This window comes from Lemur catta, chromosome 4 (genome assembly GCF_020740605.2).
Source record: "Lemur catta isolate mLemCat1 chromosome 4, mLemCat1.pri, whole genome shotgun sequence".
NCBI lineage: Eukaryota > Metazoa > Chordata > Mammalia > Primates > Lemuridae > Lemur > Lemur catta.
The window spans coordinates 30,105,288-30,117,700 of NC_059131.1; the positions used below are offsets into that span (position 1 = coordinate 30,105,288).

General features: G+C 34.0%; 1 non-coding gene across 1 annotated transcript; it reads left to right on the top strand.

Annotated features, from left to right (window-relative positions):
- Window positions 1-7,768: 7,768 nt before the first annotated feature.
- On the top strand, window positions 7,769-7,848 carry LOC123637621. Its single transcript, XR_006734975.1, has one exon. It is a non-coding gene; the product is annotated as a small nucleolar RNA SNORD74 (small nucleolar RNA).
- The last annotated feature ends 4,565 nt before the right edge of the window (window positions 7,849-12,413 follow it).

The window sequence follows — 12,413 nt, forward strand, 5'->3', positions numbered from 1 at the left end:
TCACAATGCTCTATCTACCTGCCAATGTGTTTAGTTACTATTGGACTGTTGGGGAAGAGATACTCACTTCAGCTGGTTTTGCTCTGCTGATGGGCTATGGCCCTGAAACTATTGACAGAAGTTTTACTATGGAAAGCAGAAAGCCTGACTGAAAAGATGGCACAGAGGAAAACAGGTACAAGTGATAGAGGGATTCTGAGTCCTGTTGTCACTGTTTGAATCCTGATTCCAACTTTTCAAAATAAGTCAATAAGTTTCTTATTTTTGCTTAGGCCATTTCGAGGGGAGGTCGTGTCACTAACAACTGAAAGATACTCATTATTGTGAAACAGCACATATCATAAAACATTAGGGAAAATAAAAATATCTTCATTCACATAGACAAAATGTTTAATATTAATACACTGAGTAATAAGCAATATATGTTTATATATTATATATGAGTAATAAGAAATGTATGTTATATAATTCTCATATAATTATAAACATATATGTGTATGTATGTGTAAGAATTTTATGGAGAAAATAAAAATACTTTATTAAAATTTTAGAAGAAGACCAAAGTGAACAGATAGAACAGGTTTTTGGGTGAGATGAGACCCAAGATGTCCATTCTCACATGCTAAATTGTTCAGTGTTCCCATGTAGAGAACAAAATTTATCCTTGCCATTTTAAGTAGAAAGGGGTTTACATAGGATAATAAATGACTCACAGTATACTAGAACAGACTGTAGGATAAACTTTCAGGGATGATTTATAAACCCATACCAGGGGGCTAGGTAAAAAGGTAACTGTCACAACTCAGAGATTTCTTGCCTAATTGGGAAAGTACTTCACAAAATTCTGTCTCCAGAACCTTTTCACGTTTGATTACTGCCTTTCCTTCTTAACTCAGTTACAATTCAGGTTTGTAGGAATGCATTTGATTGGCAGAACTTAATCTGCACTGGCACCCTAGTGGCCAAGGACACTGAGAATTGCACCATTAACTTTCTAATCTCTCTAGTACAGTGAGGTGTACTAGAAAGAGGTTGGAATGTGTGCTTAGTATAAATCATTTATGCGGGATGCAATAATATATTTTATAAACTTAAAAAATTGATATTATGACTATATGGTGCATGATAAAAATGGCCTTTCTAGTCCTGGGAAAAGATTAGACTATTCAATAAATTGTATTGGTACAATTGATTATACTAATTAAATGCAAAAGTGCATGCTTTGTAATTGGAGCAGAGAAGCATTTTTTAAAAAAAAACAGCCATAATGAAAGAAAAAATGAACATACTTAAATATATCAGAAGTTTTAAAAATTTTGACATAGTAGCTTGATCAAAGTTCAATTTCAAATGAAGACTAGGAGAAATTAGTTTTCCCAAATATAACAGACATAGAGTTATCATCCAGAACACACAGAGGCTATTATCCACAAGTCAGTTAATTCTAAAAGCAAACAATTCAATGGGAAAATTACCAAAGGATATGAACATTCAATTCTGAGATGGCTAATAACACATGAAAAGAATATTCATTTCAATGGTGGCCACACAAATATATATTATAACCATCAGAAGCTATTTAAAACCCATCAAAAAGTCAAGAAATTAATAAATTAGACAATACCAAGTATTGATAGAGAGGCATAGCAACAGAAACATCCATATACTGCTGTTGGGAGTGTAAACTGATACCAACATATAGGAGATCAACATGGCAACATTTGCCAACTTTCAAGATTGCATATATACATGAATCCAATCATTTCAACCGGAAGTATATATTATATTCTAGAGAAACTCTTATTCATGTCATGAGGAAGCTTCTACAGAAAGGTTATTTGGCAGTAGCATTTAAAATTATACACAAATTAAATATTTACCTATATGACAGAGGTTCAGTAAGAGTACAACCTTAAATTTCAATAGTATGCATAATTTAAGAGGAATGATAAATATGTGTATTTATTGAAACGGAACATCTTCAGGCATAGTGTGGGTGTGAAAAACACTAGTTGCAAGACAGTATAATGCCATTAGTTTAAAATAATTTAAAATCTATATATTTAAAATCTATAATTTAAAATCTATATATACAGATGTATGTATGAAAAGTATAGAAAAAGTTTTGGAAGGAAATACCACATGATAACAATGATTATTTCTGAAGAGGAAAATTAGGGGTGGTGGTCAAACTAAAACTTAACCTTATGTGTTATGTCTTATTCTTTTCAAGGTGAATATATTCATCTAATCCTCAATTTATGAGCTTCAAATTTTATAGTGGAAGATGTAGCAGCAGCAGAACAACAAAATCAATGCAGTTTAATTGGACTTGTCACCCAATAAACAGTGTTAGACTTTAAAGGCTTTAGCTCCTTCATTGGACATTATAAAGAAAATGTTCTATACGTAAATGTTTGTGTTCAAATTTTCTTTCTAGCTTAAATCCCTCCTCCTACAGGGCAAACCCCTATAACACAATCATCTCTATGTAAGTCCATTCTGTCAACAGCTGATTAAATAAAATATGGGCAGCTGACTCCGGAAAACCAGTCCATACTGTGGAATGAATCATTTTTTCCTCTCCAATAATTGGATAAAAGAGACACTAGCACTGTGGTCAGTCTGTGCTAAGTGGTGCGATTGAAATCCTGTGATTGTAGTAGAGAAGCAAGGTTTGTAATGGCATAGACATGTCCATGATGAGTAAGCAAAGAAAAATAGTCTAGAGGTGGGAAGGGAAGGAGATGCAGCAACAGTATAAAGGAAGTGGAGGTGAGAAAGATGTCATAATACCTAAGGGGAAGAGAAATTATTACATTTTCTCACTTTCTAGTTCCAGCCCCCTATAAGGTTTGGCTATATACATTTTTTGCCCTGGGATGACAGACTGAATTTCTGTTTATGAGTGTGAGCCATGTGATAGCCTCTTCTATAATATGAGCTCAATTTGGGGTTGCAATAGAACCTATTACTCTTCAGAAAGGGAAGCATAATAATTATCCCTTTTGGCTTGAACTAATTTAGATAGATCTTTCTTCTTTGCCACTTAAATTTCTTAATTAGAAGAGAAATAAAGGCCAGAGATGTAAAGTTACCTATATACACTATCAAGGCTGGTCATTGCCAAAGGTGAGCACCCTCTGATTTCTAGTGCAGTGTCCTTTGCACCCAATCATCCTGTTTCCTTGTCTTTTTTTTTTAATTTTTTTTTTTTTTTTTTTTAGAATACAGTGTCTCTTTCTGTCACTCAGGCTGGAATGCAGTGGTGTGATCATAGCTCACTGAAGCCTTGAACTCCTGGGCTCAAACAATCCTCCCACCTTGGCCTCCCAAAGTACGGGGATTATAGGCATGAGCCACTGTGTCCAGCTCCTTGTCTTTTGAAATCCAACACTTATTGAGCCCTTGCTAAGTGTCTCTTTCCCTGCATTATCTCCTAGTGTGCTCTAACAGCAATTTTATATTAGTTGATATCTTATTTTGTAATTGATTAAACAGGCTTAGAGAAGTTAAGGAACTCGCTCAAGTTAAAAAAATATAAACCCTAGTCCATCTGCCTTTGAAAGCTTTTTACCTTCATACTTCAACTTCCTTCACTTATCTCGTCAGAAGGGAAAGAAAGGACTAAGAAGAGTTAGGCCTCCACCATCTTTCCATTTCTGCCAAAGAGTTGGGAGAAAGAAAAGTCTCTATATTTTTGTAGCTTTTTTGCTTTCTCGGTCTTGGCAGCTTGTTGTCATCTGAAGCAATACAGACTGAATATTTCTAAAGATAATATGTATTACTAGATTGTAAGTTATTGACTCAACATTTAAGTAGCAAGCTGTAAATGTTTGTCATTTGGAAAGAACCTCCTAAAAACCCATACAGAGTTTTGAATTGTCCAAAAACCATTCTGTTGTAATCTTTCCTTAAAATACTACACCATACTGCTATAGAATCTCAAAAGGAACATAAATATTAGCACTGTAACATGGTGTAGCCTGACATATCACTTTGTTCCTTCAAGTTAGCTACTAAGAGCTATCATTTTTAAATCATTTATGTAATTCATAAATGCTATATTAAGCAGTTTATATATAGTACATCGTGAAAGCTTCTATGAGGTGGTTTGTTATGACGGTTCACAACAAAAGGAAACTGAGGTGTAGGAAGTTCAGGTAAACATTTTCATGTCACACAATGTAGGTGACATGTCTGTTACTTGGACACAGGCCTCACTAGTTACAAACCCTGAGCTTTTAATCAATATGTTCCTCTGAATCTTCTTATTGGTGAATAATCCTTTACATGAACAGTCTTTGTAAGAGGCTGCCTCTGTGCTATATTAATTGTAAGCCTCTATCTGTCACTTTTACAAGTGGTGGGCTTTCTGTCTATGGTTGTGTGACCACGCAGGCTCTATCCTTGCTGTTCCAAGGTCGCCCTCAATTCCAATGTCTGTTAAAATGCTTCTTGTACTTAGAACGCTTTTCCTAGATCCACAATTGCCTTTTGTTATAATGTTGCTTAATACTGAAACTTTCTTCCTGATTTCATCTAGTTTTTTGAAGGAAGCTCATAGTTAATGAAATTATGTCTGCTTCTCTGAAACCACCTCCTGCCTCATCCATTGCCAGCATTTTCTGCAGCACAAACCAACGTCACCCTAACCCTTAGCTGCTGCCAATCCTGGTCCCCCTCTGGGTTTGAACTTTTCAGGATAGTTATTCATACCTTTGAAACATCAAAAAATTGTGTTTTTTACCAAGTAGTCCTGTCCAGGATCTGTACAGATCAATAAACATTCTGAACATCAGTTTGCATTGTCTGTGTCCTTTTAACCTTGTTATTAATGCAAATATCTCACTGGCTCTGAAGTCAAAGAGTACTTATAAATAGTGTTTACATTATGTCGTTTTTTTCCCTTTTATGGCATATACTGGTATAGACTCACTTGTTGAGATATTCCCTGAGTTTCATAAGGGCGAATAAGGTTCGGACAAACAGTGCTATTGAATAGCTTTATTTATGGATGCCTCATACAAGGCTGCTTTCAATTGCATGATGGAAAGGTGTACCAGAACAGAAGAACAGTAACTCATTGCATATGTGTACAGTATAAGAAGCGATGCCTTCGACAGGCTGTTGAGTCCATCTTAGATATTTAAATCTCAGCAACATGTACTACTACAAGTTAAGACAGCCATATTAGTCAAGACACAACAAATGCCCTTGTGCACATGAATCCCAGAATTAAGATGGCTAATAAATAATGTTTATACACAACGGTTGCTTTAAATATCAGAAGGAATGTCATAGTCAGATGTCACTCAGTGTTAATCAAAGTAATGGGCTACTACCCAGTCTTACCCCGAGTTCTAAGTTTATTTTCTAAGATTGCAGCAAATATGAACAGGTTGATGGTGAGCAAATAACAGTGTCTTTTATTTAGATATTTACAAATATTTTTGAGAAATTTCTACGTGTCAGGCATTTTTCTGAGTGCTGGTAGAGACAAAGTTGAATAATGTATGATGTCTGTCTTTATGAAGTTTACATTCTAGAGAGTGACAGATATTACAGATCTGTTAAGTGCAGTGAAGTACCATCCTAGAGATATTCTCAGGCTCAGCAATACAGGCTATGCAGCCAGAAAAGTGTAAAGGCTTTCCAATTCAAATGGGAATTATATTTGAAAAGGCATCTTAGAAAACACAATTCTTGAACTGAGGTTTGCAGTATGGTGTTGGTTAGATAAAAGAAAAATTGAGAAGAATGGGCCAAGAGAAGAGAGTAGAATGAGGAAAAGTGCTGTGCCATAAATGTGTTTATGAGTTTATGGTTATTTTATATGAAGGGAACAAAGCATTCATGTGGGGAAATGGGTGCAGATGAAGCTAAAGAGGTTGGCAGTATCATAGAGGGCCTTGAGTGATCAGGTATGAGTTTCATTGTAAAGTATAAAGCAAAACTTAAAATAGCTTCATATTACATTTTTATGCACTCATAAAGATTACCTGGTAGCAGTATTGGAAATAATTTAGAGAAGACATGGATTTGAGACAGAAAGATTAAGTTAGATGGTCATTTCAGAGAGGAGTTTATTACCATAGATTAGGCAAAAGGTGCTGATACCTTGAACTAAGACAAAGACAGAATACATTAAGAAAATGAAATAAACTGAAGACATAAAAATAAATACAATTCAGAGATTTGTATAACTGAGTAGATATATAGAGAGAAATGAATGAAAAAAGGGGACTAAGGAAATTTATAGGTTTTTGACTTGGGTGATGAGGTGGGGTTCAGCTGGAAAGGAAATAATGAATCCTATATTTTACTCCTAGAATCAGTTATCTGTGAAGCATCTACATGGATAGACAAAGGTGTCTATTTGGAAGTCATACGTATCTCAGCAAAAGCTAAAGTTTTAGATGTGAATGATACAACTTAAAGGTTATATAAGAAGGAAGAGCTTCCTGACGAGACTTGATCCTTGCAGTGCATCAATATTTAAGAGAAGAATAAGAACTTGGGAAGAAGTCTGATGCAAAACTGCCAAAGAAGTAGGAGGAGTAGGAGAAAAACCCGGAGTGAGTAGAATTTTAAATGATAAAGGAGAACACAAAATAAACAAGCGTGTAGTTGATATTAACATTGAAAAGTGTCACAAAAAAGTGTGCATATAATGATGAGAAAGAAAAGGGAAAAACATATACTAAGATACAGAAAACTGATCATTGGATGTCACCAAATTGCACTCATGGAAATAACTAAGAATATTTGCCAAAAGTTTAAGTGGAATGATGAGACAGAAAATAGATTGTAGTGGTTTATGGTATTAATGGCAAACAAGGCATTGGAGAGCATTATAATAAACTAGATTAAATTAGTCATCCATGAAGTTTGATTATGAATGGAAAGAGATATGGAATGAGACATAGGAAGAAGTAAAGAAAAAAAAATTCAAACTACATTTATTTATTTTTGAATGCATCAGATATGCATAGGATATAAAATTTAAGAGATACAAATGATTATATGGTGAAAATTAGGTAAATCACTTACCTCAATTTTATCCATTAATTTCTTTTACCCAGAGGTAACCTTGTTACTAATTTCTTTCTTGTGTATCTTCCAGAATAAGTGTTTGTATATTTATACATTTGTATATGTGTGTATGTCTTCATATTTATTTTATAACAAATGATAGCATACCACACATGCTATATTGTACTTTTCTTGTTACAATTAGCAGTACATCTTCAAGGTTGTTTTATATTAGCACATATCAACCTGCTTTGGAGCTTTTGATGACTGCTTGATTTTCAATGGTATACATGTTTAAATAATTTACAAAGGTAAATAAATATTAAATAATCTAAATAATGCTTATCTTTGCAGTTCTCTTTTGAATTTCTCTTGTTATTAATGAATTCAAGCATTTTTGTATGCCTAGGGACTGTATGTAGTAAATTTTCTTTAAGTTATTATTGATTGTTTTTCTTTTCTAAGTGATATTTTGTGTTCTATGTATATTAAGGAAATTATCTTTCTATAAATATTCCAAATTTTTTTTATTTGTAACTATAACTATATTGAATCTGTGTAATCCTTTATTTCTTTGGACAATGTCTATTGACTCCTTACTGTGATTAAATTTGTGTGTTTTCACTACCTCACCAGCCCATCAAGTTTTAATTGGTACTATTTTTCTTGGTATTTAACTTTCAGTTTTATGAAAACTTATACCTTTAATATATCATTAGCAAGATTTGAAGCAAAATGCTGCCTCTGAAGAAGTCTGTGTTGGTAGAAACATCTGAGAATGTTCTTGATTGCTAATGGCTAGGATGGCCGCACATGCCAAGCCACCCAACAGGGCTTTTGTTAATGACCATGGTCAGACCCTTCTTCAGTAGCTTGATCTCAGGAAAAGTCAGTAGTTGAGTTGTGTAGCTCTTGTGGTTCCCTAAATGGCCACAGTCTGTAGTGTGCCATGATTTCTATCAGTGCGTCCTAACCTTTACTTGGTGTAGTGCTGTCTTTTTTATAACATACATGAGTGACATAACTTACCAGAATACATAGTTTAAAAATATGACGCAATGCTTAAAGGTAATTTATAACAAAATGGATTTTAAAAATCTATAATTTTTTCTTAAAAAAATGAGATCAATATACCCACACCATATTCTATCTTCTCCTTATCTTCCCTTTAAGGCTAAAAATTTTTTAAATTTATTTTTTATTTATTTTGTCTGTCTTTCTTTTCTTAAATTTTTAATTATTATGGGTACATAATAGTTGTATATATTTATAGAGTACATGTGATGTTTTGACACAGACATACAATGTGAATTAATAAAATCAGGGTAATTGGAGTATCCTTCACCTCAAGCATTTAACATTTCTTTCTGTTAGGAACTTTCCAGTTCTACTCTTTTGGTTATTTTAAAGGATTCCCTAACTTATTATTGATTATAGTCACTTTGTTGTCCTATCAAATATTGTTCATCCTATATAACTATATTTTTGCACCCATTAACCATCCCTACTTTATCCCCTATTCCCCACTACCCTCCCTGGCTCTGGTAATCATTATTGTACTCTCTATCTCCATGAGAGCAATTGTTTTTAATATTTAGCTTCCACATATGAGTGAGAACACATGAGATTTGATTCTCTATGCTTGGCTTATTTTACTTAACATAGTATTCTCCAATGTCATCCACATTGTTGCAAATGGCAGGATTTCATTCTTTTTTGTGGCTATGTAATATTCTACTGTGTATATATATCACAATTTCTTTAACCATTTATCCCTTGATGGACACTTAGGTTGAGTCTAAATCTTAGCTATTGTGAATAGTGCTGCAGTGAACATGGGAGTACAGATACCTTTTTGATAGATTGAATTCCTCTCCTTTAGATATATACTCAGCAGTGGGATTGCTGGCTTGGGTTTTTTGAGGAACCTCCATACTGTCCTCTATAGGGCTTGCACTAATTTGCTTTCTCATCGACAGTGTACAAGGGTTCCTCTTTCTCCACATGCTCACTGCATTTGTCATTGCCTGTCTTTTGATAAAGGCCATTTTAACTGGTGTGAGGTGATATCTCATTGTAGTTTTAATTTATATTTCTCTGATGACTAATGATTTTTTTTCATGTACCTATTAACCATTTATACGTCTGCTTCAAGAAATGTCTATTCAGATCCTATGCCCATTTTTAATTGGATTATTTGATTTTTTTCCTATTGAGATGTTGCAGCTCCTTATATATTCTAGTTATTAATCCCTTGTCAGATGAATAGTTTGAAAATATTTTATCCCATTCTGTGGGTTGTCTCTTACCTTTGATGATTGTTTCCTTTGCTGAGCAGAAGCTTTTTAGCTTGTTATGATCCCATTTGTCCGATTTTGCTTTGGTTGCCTGTGCCTTGGGGATATTACTTAAGAAGTCCTTGGTAAGACCAATGTCCTGAGGCATTTCCCCAATGTTTTCTTTTAGTAGTTTTATAGTTTTAGGTCTTAGATTTAAGTCTTTAATCCGTTTTGATTTGATTTTTGTATATGGTGAGAGATAAGGGTCTAGTTTCATTCTTGTATGTGAAGGATATTTGGTTTTCCCAGCATCATTTATGGAAGAGACTGAAGTATAAATTTTTTTATGTTTGGCGATACTGAAGCACTTTTGTATCTAGAGAGTTAAAACTGTAGAAGGGAATGTTTGCCAAAAGAAAAATTTTAAAACAGGAAGAGGAAGATTGATAGGGAAACTTCCCTTTGGTGGCAGAAAGAGTAAGAATCCAAGGCAAGGGCAGAGAGGTTAGACGTGAACAGGATGCAGGCTACTTCAACTTCTGGAACGGTCGGGCAAAAAGTATAAATGTTAGGTTTAGGTGCAGATAACGTCCTATGTGGACGGAAAGTAAGTGGTAGTTCTCACATAGTGGTTACATTTTCTGAATAGAGCCAAATTATCAATTTACAGAGCTTAGAAAGAATTTAGGAAAAGTTAGAAAAACAGTGAGAGTAGTTATAATAGACGGGGTTTTGAACTATTTATCTAGCACTGGTGAAGCCAATTGGCCTCTACAGAGAATAATATTTATAAGTGGATAAATGTAAATAAATATATTAATAAATGAAACACATTAAAATTCAGTTAAAATTTTTTTAATTTGTGATATTGTAATATGTGTGCTTTTTAATTAATACATTAAATTAGAAGTACTTGGCAGTGGTTCTAATAACTACCATAATATTCAAGAAATGAAAAGATAGATTATATTTAAACTGTCTGAAAAAACTTAATGGTAAGTGAAAATACCTTTAATTTCTATTGGTGGCAACATCACAGAAATTCTTAATATTACCATTGTACATTGTACATTCTTAATTTTTAAAATGCTAAATATCAGTTAAATGTTATTGAAAATGAAGATGTAAGATTTTTTCTATCCACACTTTAGCCCTCTGAATTCTAAGAATCCCTGATTGAGAAATATATAAAGGGTTTCCAATAAATAAAAAGTGTTGTTGGAGACAATAAATTTGGAATGGTGTTAGTTCTTGCAATTGCATGATTTTCTACATTTATGTCTAGCCATCCGGGTAGGTAGAAGAATGTCTGATCCTATCCTGTCTCTGTTCTACACCTATGAAGAAAAACTTATAATTCATTAATAGGGTGGAATCAAACAGACTTTAGTTTTAAGAACTAGATGTAGCCTGCAGACCTAAAGCTACAATTCGTATGTCCTTGCTATGGAAGGCCAGCAAGGACTTTCCTTAATGACTGATCTGTGGGGATGGTTCTTCATAGGTGCCTGAGGCCTTTTCCTTCTCTTTTGCATAAAGGGTTGAGGGAGTGATCCTGAGATTTTTATTTTCTTTTTACATATGTGATGTTTTATTTTTTGTTGTTGCTTTCAAGATTTCTCTTTGTCTTTGACTTTCAGCATATTTTATAAGCTGTGTCTTGAGGAGTAATTTTCCTTTACTTCTTTGAACATATTTATAATAGATACTCTGAACTGGTTGTTAAATCTGACATCTGGTCACTCTCATAGGGAGTTCTGTTGTTTACTTTTTTTTTCTAGTTTAGTGATCATACTCTCCTATTTCTTTTTTTTTTTTTTCTTCTTTTTTTTTGTTGAAAACTGGATGTTTTAGATAATATGTTGAAGCAACTTTGTGTATGGTTTGTTTTCCCTTCCATGGTTTGTTAGTGTTGTTGATGTGGTGATTTATGTAGTGAGTAGCTGATGATTTTAGTGCAGTGCATTTCCCCTTACTGTGAAGCCTATGCTATTGCCCATCAGAGGGTAGAGCATCGGCTGTGTGCATGTCACCTGGAGATGATGGTGCTTTTACCAGAGTTCTCTTTGCCTTTCCCACATTCAGCCCTGAAATCTCACTAATTGATAGTCAATTGCTTTATTGTTTTCAACAATGCTCAGGGTCATAATTTGCTCTAAATTCTCATCCATTTTAATTTGAGATCTTTTACCTGAAGTTTTAAAGTCAGTGTTTGAGGTTTTTCTAACTCCAGGAGGGCTCTTCTTATCTGTTTCTTTTTCTGATTCCCTCTGGCAAATTAGCTGACCTATGGCTGAGCTTATATCTCTAATGAAGCTACCAGTCTCCCCTTAATTGCTTTACATCACAACTTTTATTGTTTTGAAGGTGCCCTTCGGGCTTCAATATCCCCATATTTTTTTCAAATAAGTCCATCTCTTCAGGAATTATTTTGCAACTCTGTTTTATGGCCTGTCTTTCCCTGTCAACCTAAAATAACTAAAAGGGTCCAAATCTAATTTAAAGAGAAACCCAGAAACACCAGCTCTAAAGGACTGGGGTCAGCATTCCTAAGTAGAAAAATTAAGATTTCATTCATATAGGTAGAGACAGAGGAATGGTTAGCGGAATTACAACATTATTCATACAAGTTTGGCACATACTTACAGCAATTTGATTGGTTATAGGCAGCATTTCTTTTGGGGAAGGGTACATTTAACATTATTTTTTACAAAGAGTGTAATACTCATGGGTTTTCTGTCATCTGGTCTAAGCAAAGCAGAGCAACAAAGGAGAAGTTAATTTTTAACAAGGGTCATTAATTATAATAAGAAGGCAGCAGGTTTTTGTCCCGGACATTATTTAATTATCTCTAGTCATTATACAGAACAAGAAAAATAAGAAAGTTAATCTATAATCTGAGAACAGAAGTTGTAACCATATGTGACTCAGATCATAGTCACATCTCTCCTAAGACTTAAAGTGATTTGCAGAATTCCAACAGCTTTTAAATTTTATTTATTTTCACCCATTCCTGATCAAAGCCTCTGAGCCTTAGCTCCAGATTTGGGGGCAGGAATAGTGGTATGCTGTCCTCTGAGTGAGATTTCTGCCTTAGAA